Source organism: Macaca fascicularis, chromosome 4 (assembly GCF_037993035.2).
Source record: "Macaca fascicularis isolate 582-1 chromosome 4, T2T-MFA8v1.1".
Lineage (NCBI taxonomy): Eukaryota > Metazoa > Chordata > Mammalia > Primates > Cercopithecidae > Macaca > Macaca fascicularis.
Genome location: NC_088378.1, coordinates 101,103,627 through 101,113,385, shown reverse-complemented (window position 1 = coordinate 101,113,385; position 9,759 = coordinate 101,103,627). Strand labels below are relative to the sequence as shown.

The following is a 9,759-nucleotide window of genomic DNA, read 5'->3' as shown; positions in this document are numbered from 1 at the left end:
CGCCTCCTGTGTTCAAGTGATTCTCCTGCCTCAGCCTCCCGAGAAGCTGGGATTACAGGCATGTGCCACCACGCCTGGCTAATTTTGTATTTTTAGTAGAGATGGGGTTTCTCCATGTTGGTCAGGCTGGTCTCAAACTCCTGACCTCAGGTGATCTGCCCCCCTTGGCCTCCCAAAGTGTTGGGATTATAGGCGTAAGCTGCTGCACCTGGCCAGTTTGTGGTAATTTGTTATGGCAACCCTAGGAAAGTAACGTAGTAATCTAAGGCTGGATGGTAGCAATGCTTCTCAAAGTCCTCAAGGACTGAGTTCTTCTCTGGCCTTTATTCTGCCTTCCCTAAGGTCCTTGTCTTCATAGTTCGAGATGGAGATGAGGCCATCACATCTGTATCCAAGCAGCCGGATGGAGGAAGAAGTAAGAAGGGGCCAACAGCTAATACCAATTGTTTCTTTAGGAAATCTTCTGCAAACTGTTACAGGAACTTCTACTTATATCCCATTGGGTTAAAGATCACTGAGCCACATCTAACTTGTTGGAAATTTAGCGCTTATTGAAAGTGGTCAGGTGTGTAGCTGAAATGTGGATTACTATTAGAAGGGTGTAAACCAAAAAAGTGTCTAAGATAGTTCTCAATCAGTTTAGAGGTTTATTTTGCCAAGGTTGAGGATGCATCCAAGGAAAGAAGACACAAGCCACTTTGGCCTGTACTTTTTCCAAAGAGAATTTTGAGGGCTTTAATACTTAAAGGGGAAAAAGCAGGCAGGAGGATAAGGAGAAAAAAAAAGAGACAAATGAGACAAGCGGTTACATTCTTTTGAGGCTTTGAGTAGCACTCACTGAATCCATATGTTGCATGGGAAGAGGAGCGGGTAGAGGAGTTTTTAATTATGTATTCATCTTATACTCAGTAGGTCTATATTTGACATAAGATAAAGTAAACATAGAGTAGAGGAAGATGTCCAATAAGCATTCATCTCAAGGTGGGTGGAGGGGCTATTTCTAGTCTCCTCTGTCCCACACCCATGAAGATAAGCTGTCAATTTACATTTGTCTGGTGAGGGAGGCCCCCTGTGAAGATATGTGGACTTCTATTTGTAGCTGTTTAGGAACAAAAGGAGAGACAGCTGTTTTTGCATGACTCAGTTTCCGAGCTTAACTTTTCTTTTTGGCATAGTGAGTTTGGGGTCCCAATATTTTATTTTCCTTTCATAAGGGGAAAAATAGAGATGAAGGACAACTTGTACTCTTTAATGTTCCCTCCTGTCCCCTTTCTTAGTTTGTCTTCCTGAATACATGACACATTCCTAATCTGAATTTAACACCTCTCACACTTTTTCTCTCCCCAGGATGGTTAGAGCCATATTTTGTAATTTTCTCTCAGAGTCAGATGTTATTTGATTAGTTTAAAAATATTTTCATATACATAACATCCTTCCCTCAAATTGATGTTCCGAAATGAACCCCCATGATTGAAAAACCAGGCCCATCTCAGGCAGTAAGATTTCCAACCCAGCAAGGTGGCTTTGGGAATTCTTCATCAATGTTGAACTGTTACCATGGATATGCTTTCATAGGAAAAACGAATTCAAGAAGAAATAGAAAATAAAACTGTCCTTAAATAATCCATAAGTGACCTAACTCAATAGAAAGGCTGTTACATTGCAACACGTGGTACCAATTTCAAAATTATTGTCTTCCCACAAGCATCACTGTTTTAGAAAATATAAAGAATGTAGTCTAAAAACTACAGAAATATTTTAATTTTCAGCTTTTATCATACTAATAAATAATGTGGTCTTTTAAAAAGATGTGACTAAATTTAGTTTTTTAATTGAATATTAATTTTGGGGGGTAGAATAAGTGATGGTGGTGGGGTTTCCGGGTTTTTAAGCTTTGCTCTTCAATTCTACATTATCTCTAAATCCTTACAACAAATAAAGTTCCCATCTGTTTCACAAAACATTGAAAGACATTTAATTAGTGTTCATAAATACATCTTTCAATGAAGAGAGATTCTTCTTCCTTTTTTTAGTGTGTTGAGTGCTCAGTTTAGCTGTCTTCTCACTTTATTCTTGGTGTGTTTCTGTTTTGTTTCAGCAATCTCTACAGCAAATTCTTGTTTGCACTAAAAAGTTGTCATATGGATTGTTTTGACTGTTTCCATGACATGTAAATGGATAAGGATTTTAAAAAATGTTCTCGGCTTTAAAACAAACTATATTTATTTACACATCTAGGTAACCAGACCTCCTCTTAAACTTTATCGCTTGTTCTTCCTCTGGCTGAAAAGAGAACATTTCTGTACTTTTATGAGATATTGGCAAAATGCCTGTTAATGCTCTAACCTACTGCTAAATATCACTCTGGCCTATTACCTGCTTTATAGCCTTTTAGTTAGTAGTAGTACTCCTGGACAACGGCTACCACAGCTCTGCCCATAGCCAGTTGGACAGAATTTCTATCTAGTAGGTTGTATTAGCAAATGAGGCTAGAAGCTGAGCAGGGAGCTGAAGAGCCTTCAGATTTCTATGAAGCAAAAATGCCCTGACATAAGGAATCTCTAAGGGCTCAGCTGCCTGTCTGAAATAGCAGAAGAGGAAAATGCAGGGAGAGGCCAAAGTTAGTATCCCGATAAAATGATCCTGTCACTTATGAATGAAATTCAGAGCTAGTTAGGAAGACTTGGGAGGCATTTGTATAGAGATGATAGTTGAAGCTTTCTAAAAAAGAGAATAGTTCAAATGAAGCCTCAGAGAAACTCTGGGCAGAAGGAAATAGAGTCAGAGATGCAGTATCAGGTAGGTCAATGAAGATAATGATGGAGACAAGGCCCCTAGGTTTACTGGTTGAGAAACCAGTTTTAGAAGCACGTAGGAAAATAAATCTGATTTTCAGGGGATGAAGAAATAAGTAAATGATAATATGCAAACAGGGGTACAGATAGCCCCTTTGAGAAGTTGCATGAGAAGGAACAGGATGGAGTAGCTAATGAAGGTTGTATGGGGGCGGAAAATGTTTTTCCAGGCTAAGAAGATTTTTGATAGCTTTGTGTGCAGGGGGAAAGGAGAGATGGAGGATGCAGGAGGACCCAACAAGGTTAAGGGGAGGCTGTTGTGTGTAGGGAAAAGAGAGTTTAGACCCTGAAAGTGCTTGCTAGAATCCTCTAGCTATATATTGGTCAATTTAATTGGCACACCGGAATCATTTTATTCGTCAGCAAAATAAAGACAAAATGCAGATAAAATAAAGATAAAAGTCTAGTGCAATAGTCTGACTCCTAGTGTGATTGAAGCATGAGGAGAGATGACAGGATGTTAGGGCTGGGAGACTGTCTAGTGACAACATGCTTATTTTACAAAGAAATGACACCCAGAGGAATAGAGTGGCCTGTTTAAAGTTATGCAACTGGTTGGAGAACTAGAATCTGCACCTGGAATTTCTGATTCTTAGTCCTCTTCTACTATGTCATAGCACTGACAGAGGAGGAACTTTACAGGACAAACATTAACAGTAACGCTCTAGGCTTGGCTTAAAGAACAGGCTACATGAGTACAGTTCGGAGAGGAAGGTTAAAAGGACAGTTGACTTATTACCAGTTTAGATAGGATAAACTTCAGGGATCTTAGTTTTCCACAAGTACAATATGAGCCAACAGTACAATCTGCTTCTGGAAAGGGTGACTCGGGAGACGGCCCAAACTGAGGATTTCAAACCACACCAGGAGTGTTCTGCCCAGTGGGGTTCCTTGGTAACTCAATGTGAGACCAGAGGACCAGTGAGCAGAGTGGTGAGGTGGCAGTTTCCTTTGGTGAAGAGTTTTAGGGTTAAAATAATAATATTTAAAGGACTATTATGACTATTTAGACTTACAGAAAAGTTGCGGAGATAGCACAGAGAGTTCCCTTTATACCCAATATACAGATCCACTTTGCCCATCCATTACTGGAGACATCCAATTGCTAAACCAACCTTGCCTCATAACAGCGCCCAGTCCCTAGTTAATCCTTATTTTTCCTAGTCTTGCCCCAAGAAACAGCAACCAATGTAGAACTTGTCCCTGCTTCCCTTAGATCTTCCTCAGAATCTTTCACAGAAGACAAACTTTAGAAAAGTTGCTTCCCTCCTCCTACCTGCTGAGTAGCATTCTGTGTTTGCTTGGTTGTGCCCTCCCTTGCTGCATCTACATTGATAAATCTGAGTTTGTTAGAGTACTGGCTTGCCTCCAGTGGTCTTTGGCAGATCAGACTTTAATAACTTATATAATAGGAGGTCTGCTAGACTCCGCCATACTTTTTAGAGATTTAAAGTTGATTTTGTGCATGAATGTACTGAATAGCCTATTTGATGCGATTTTGAAGGCAATGGATGAGCAGCCCTCTGGTGTGTCTGAAGTGGTGGTGAGGTTGGTAAAGATGGACCAGGGCTTTGCTATACTAGATTAAAATTTTTATATACAGTGTCTATTTTGTTAATGAACAATTAGAGATGGTAACAACACTAATAGCCTCCTCGGTTTTGGTAAATGCCTTTTCTTGAATTCACAGGATGCACTAGGCAGTGTGTCAAGTGCTTCCAGACATTATTTCATTTTATCCTCACAACACTTCCAATTTTCGAACAGGGAATGTGTGGTTCTGAGAAGTCAAGTTAGTTTTCTTTTTTTTTTGCTGGGAATATTTATTTATTTATTTGGTCTATTAACACCAAGATCTGCAAAAAACAACCTCTAAACACAAGATAAGAAAACTCGAACATTAACATTCTTCAATTTTGTGTAAACTCCGCAGTACGGAAAATATACAAACTTCAAACAGCTGCAAAAATAGTGTCTTTGGGAGAAAATAGAGTTTCTACATCGATACAAGAAAAATAGGCATTTTTCTAATCCAATCCAGCCCTGGGGCGGGCGGAGAATATAGATTTGCCATTTGCCACCTGGAGGAATGCCAACTCTCCTCCCCACTACCCATCTGGGGCTGGGCGGGCTGGCCTGCTACTTAAGACAATCTTTAGTCAGGGTGAAAGCGAGATGAAAATGCCACTTGGGGAAACACTTGTTTCCTCCTTCTGCCAGCAGCTGAATTGGTCAAGTGTTATGGCCCATTAGGACTGCTTTGGTCAGCTCCTCTAATGAGAGGGAGGCGTCGGGATAGGGCTGAGAGGATGGGGGATCTATCTTATGGTCTCCTGGAAGGGAGGGAAGGAAATCTATGGCGTCCTCTCTCCTTCATTCATGGCCAGCTTGCTCTGTGACAAAAATAAGGGCCTCCTATACAGTCATTTGGACTGACACCCAGGGGTGAGGGACTCCAGACCTTCTGGGTGTTTTCCACCAAGTGAGGGATGTGGCAGCTACACAGGTGTGAGTTGTGAGCTGCCCAGCTGCTAGTGGAGAAGGCAGGTCCCATCACGTTCAGAGGGGCCAGTGCCCATCAAAAAGAGGACCCAGGACTTTGACACGATAAGTGAAAGAAAGTGCTCAAAGGCCGAGAGGGAAGGGCCCCTCCATACCCCATCTCAGGGGACCTGGGGAGGGACCTGCCACCAAGGCACTGGTCTCTATGGTAAAGTGGGGCAGGGATGGGACCCTCAGACCATCAGGGAGCTCTGGAAAAGCACAGACTCTTCTGATGGTGGGGTGCGCTGCCATGGCTCGAAGGGCAGTGGGGAGGCCTTGGAGGCCTCCGGATCCTTCCGAGGTGGTGGCCTGGGGCTGGCCGGGGGAAGGGGAGACCCCGGGTTTGAGGGGCAGTTACGGAAGATGAAGCCCATGCCAGGGAAGAGGGGCTTCATCAGGTTGACGGGGCAGAAGGCTGAGCCGGTCGGGTTGAAATGGACTTTGTTCTTGTCAGGACAGGAAGTCAGGAAGGCCGGGTCAGGACCTGGGGACGTGGCTTCTTCAAACACACGCACTTTCTCACAGCCTTCTGGGGGCTCCCGTTTGAAGACGTAGCTATGATTAGGCCGAGGGGAGGCAGCAAAGGCAAGGACAGGAGATGGGCTGCCATCTTCAAGAAAGGCTGGGTGGCCTGGAGAGGAGGCTTTGTCGTTGGGGGTGGATGCCAGCTCCTCGGCGGCACCCCGGTGTTCCTCATGACTGGCCGGGCCACAAGGCTGGGGGGATGCCAAGGAAATGGAAGGAGAGCTGGCAAAGTTGCCAGACTCCAGGAGGAGGAGGGGATGATCACAGCTGCCACTCTGGGGAGGAGCTGGGGCCCGGTTCCCATCAGGGATCTCAAGGATCCTCAGCAGCTCCTCTTCTCCCTGCTCCTTCACAAACACCTCCTCCAGCTCTTGGTTGAGCCCTTCCAGGCTCCTGTGCAGGCAGGGGCTGAGTCGCAAGACAGGGGACCCTGAGGGGAAGCTGGGAGGGGACACCCTCAGTGCTCCCCGCACTGCGTGGTCCCCTGGGAGTAGGGAACCTCGCTCCTTCTCTTTCCCACTGCGGCTCAGCTTTTGTCCTCTGCAGTTGTTGCTTCAACTTGGAAATCTCTTTTCGGTGGTCTGTGCTGCCCCAGGATGCTGAGCGCTTGTGTGCACAGGAGCTGGCACGCTCACCTTCTAGCTCTTGCCAGGACAGGGGTGTCTGGGTGGCCTTGTCATTGGTGCAGCAGGTGAAGGCCCCATCAGCATCTCGTGGCCACTGGCTCGGAAGGTAGGAGCTGAGGATGGTGTCCAGGGAGAATGTACGCCGGACCTGAAGTGGCTGAGGCCTAGACACTGACTTTTCTGGGGCCACCGAGCATGGGACGCTGGCTGCACGGCCACCCCCGTCCCGGCGCTGGTGCGGCTGCTGCAGCTGGAAGGGGATCGTGGCCCTGAGCGGCTGCAGCCCAGCCCGGGGGGAGCCGGCGGGGGCTGGGGGAGAGCAGCCCCGTCGGAGCACCCCCGACCCTCCGCGCCCCGGCCCCCAGGCACCTCCGCCTCTGCCGCCCGCTGCGGCCCCTGCCATGGCCAGCCCGGCTGCCTGCCTCAGCCCCACAGCGAGCCCCACGCCGTCAACTTAGTTTTCTAAGATGGAAAGTAGCAAGGTAGGATTTGGACTCAGGGCTCTCTGATTCTGTCTTCTTAGCTTCTGTTAAGTTGTTTCGTTTACAGATTTTTAGGAGCTCCGAAATTGTGAGTTTCCACCCAACCCCCTGTCCCCTGCCCCAGTTAAGTTTCAGAAAAGTCCTTTAACTTTTGTTCATTGTAAAATGTATCTCCAGTAGAAGGGGTATGATATGGTTTGGTTCTGTGTCCCCACCCAAATTTCATCCTGAATCGTACTCCCATAATTCCCACGTGTTATGGGACAAACCTGGTGGGAGGTGATTGCATCATGGGGGCGGGTCTTTCCTGAGCTGATCTCGTGATAGTAAATTAGCTTCAGGACAGCTGATGGTTTAAAAAAAAAAAGAGAGAGTTCCCCTGCACAAGCTTTCTTTGCCTGCCGCCATCCACTTAAGATGTGACTTGCTCCTCCTTGCCTTCTGCCGTGATTGTGAGGACTCTCCAGCCATGTGGAACTGTAAGTCCAATAAAACCTTTTTCTTTTGTAACTTGCCTAGTGTCAGGTATGTCTTTATTAGCAGTGTGAAAACGGACTAATACAGGGCATCTGGCTTTTCGGGGTTTTGCCTGCACTGACGGAGATGTGGCAGCCATTGTCTCTGGTCTCTGATTCTAGTTTTGGCTTTCTATGATCTTCTCTGCTGTCTTTGTAGGGACCAGAGTCATGAAAATAACCCTCACTAAGGTGACCTAATATCCCTTTCAAATTTTAAACTGATGTGTGTATTTGACATTACTGCAAGTTTTAATGACGTCTTCTAAATATTTACTACCTTATTGTAAATCTCTTGCTTAATGAGGAGAACCCAATGGAAGATTCTGATACTCTGACTTTGGTTTTTGTTGTCTATAAGGACCTTGAGCTTCTATATCTCTCGGCTTGGCAGAGTTTGATTAGGACAGAGTACAAGTTGCTTCTCATGCAATTTATGTGGTTGCGGCCCAGTGAAATAGTTCTTTTAATGTTTGGGAAACACTCAAAGGGAACTGAAACTTTTTTTCCCATAGGAACCCTTCAGTGAATATGCTATTTCAATAGGCCAGCTAATAATTCTCTGAGAGCTGGGGACTCACATGGGTCCTTGCCCACTTCTTTTTCCTAAAGAACCTTAGGAGCAAGTATTTACCACAGATGTGACCACTAGCGGGGCCCCTGAGAATACTCAGCCTCTCTAAGGTTTTGGTTCAGGTCATTTTGTTCTTTGCAAAGTCTTTTGCTAGTGACAGAAAGTATCTGTTGACCTGGTCTGTCTATTGCAGTTAAGTGATACCTTAGCCACTGAAAAGATTATTCCCTTGAGTAGAAATGGAAGAATGTTTCTATTTGGTAAACAGAAAAGTTGGAGAGTGGGAAACTATAACTGTGACAGGCTGGAAATGGGGGTTGGGAAATATTTGACAGCATTTACATGGCAATCTTGGATATTGGGATGGCTTCATAGGGGGTATGCAATAGAAAAATGTGATATTTATTATAAATGTGTTTGGAAAAATAAATGCTTTATACAGAAAAATTCTAGCCTTGGCAGGAAGTAGTACTCCCTGACCTAAAAGGCCTTTTCCATATTGAATTCATCTGATTCAATCAAGGTTTGTGAGTCATGAAGAAATGTATATAAAGGTTACAGCTTCAACAGAAGGGCAAAAGATGTATTCCTTAGTAGAAAGCCGCAGAGCCCAGTAAAAAACAACACACACACACACACACACAATTTGAAATCAGAAAAATCTAAAATCAAATCCCTACTTTGTTACTTTCTGTGTAATGTTAGGCAATTTGCATAGCCTCCGATTTTCTTGTCTGTAAAAGTGAGGTAACAATACTCATCTTATAGGATTACACAAAAGAACATAAGTAGAGAGTAGATTAAAAAAGGATAATTCTCATGGTGGTTATGTAGTCCCTGTAAATAGGATGGAGTCCCAAATCAAAGAACAGGCAAATGAGAACAGAAATATTTAACTGTGGAACCAAGAATTGCTTTAAAATTTAAAGCACTTTAAAATTCATATTAAAGTGAGCTGAACAGTAGTTTAAACTTTCAAATATAAAAAGTTGGTTTGGGAGAAATGAAAGAAGAATAGTTATCAGCTCCTGAAAATGGTGAGTGCTCCACGCTGGCCCTAGAAAGCAGCCCAAGCCTCCAAAGGGCTGTTTAGCCTCACCTGTTGGCAAAAGGGAACACCTGAAAGGATGATTTGGGAGTTCACTATTGCACCTGGCTCTATAAACGCCGATTTCCCTTCTCAGACATTTTAAGAGTCTGGCAAACAGAGCTTCTCTTTGGCTAACAGGAAGTCTTGCAAGAGTATTCTTAGAGTCCAATTAGGGCATTTGTTTCCACTTACAATTAGGCAGCATTTGCTCAACTGTCACAAATAATGAGGGATCTAAGAGCTCAGAGGGTGGTAGCAATATAATTTAACTCTTTCATAAAGATCTTCATGATGTTGTACTAGGTGCTTGGGTGATATTTGGTCAGCCTACAGTATGGCCAGGTTAATCTGGAATGACCAATCTCGTGAGCCTATTTCATTATAGATTCATTTTCCTTTTGCTTTATAGTAAGATATAAATTCCCCATTCCTGTCAAAAGTATCTTCACTGTCTCCAGGCCCAGGGACTTGGTCATTTGTCTTTAATTAACTCAAAACACACCTCAAGTCCTCAAGTGTCACTATGAAGGTCTCTCTCCTCCTTACTG

General features: G+C 44.2%; 1 pseudogene; it reads right to left on the bottom strand.

The window, feature by feature from the left end:
- Window positions 1-4,652: 4,652 nt before the first annotated feature.
- Window positions 4,653-6,995, bottom strand: LOC102129570 (protein FAM117A pseudogene; annotated as a pseudogene).
- Between the last annotated feature and the right edge of the window lie 2,764 nt (window positions 6,996-9,759).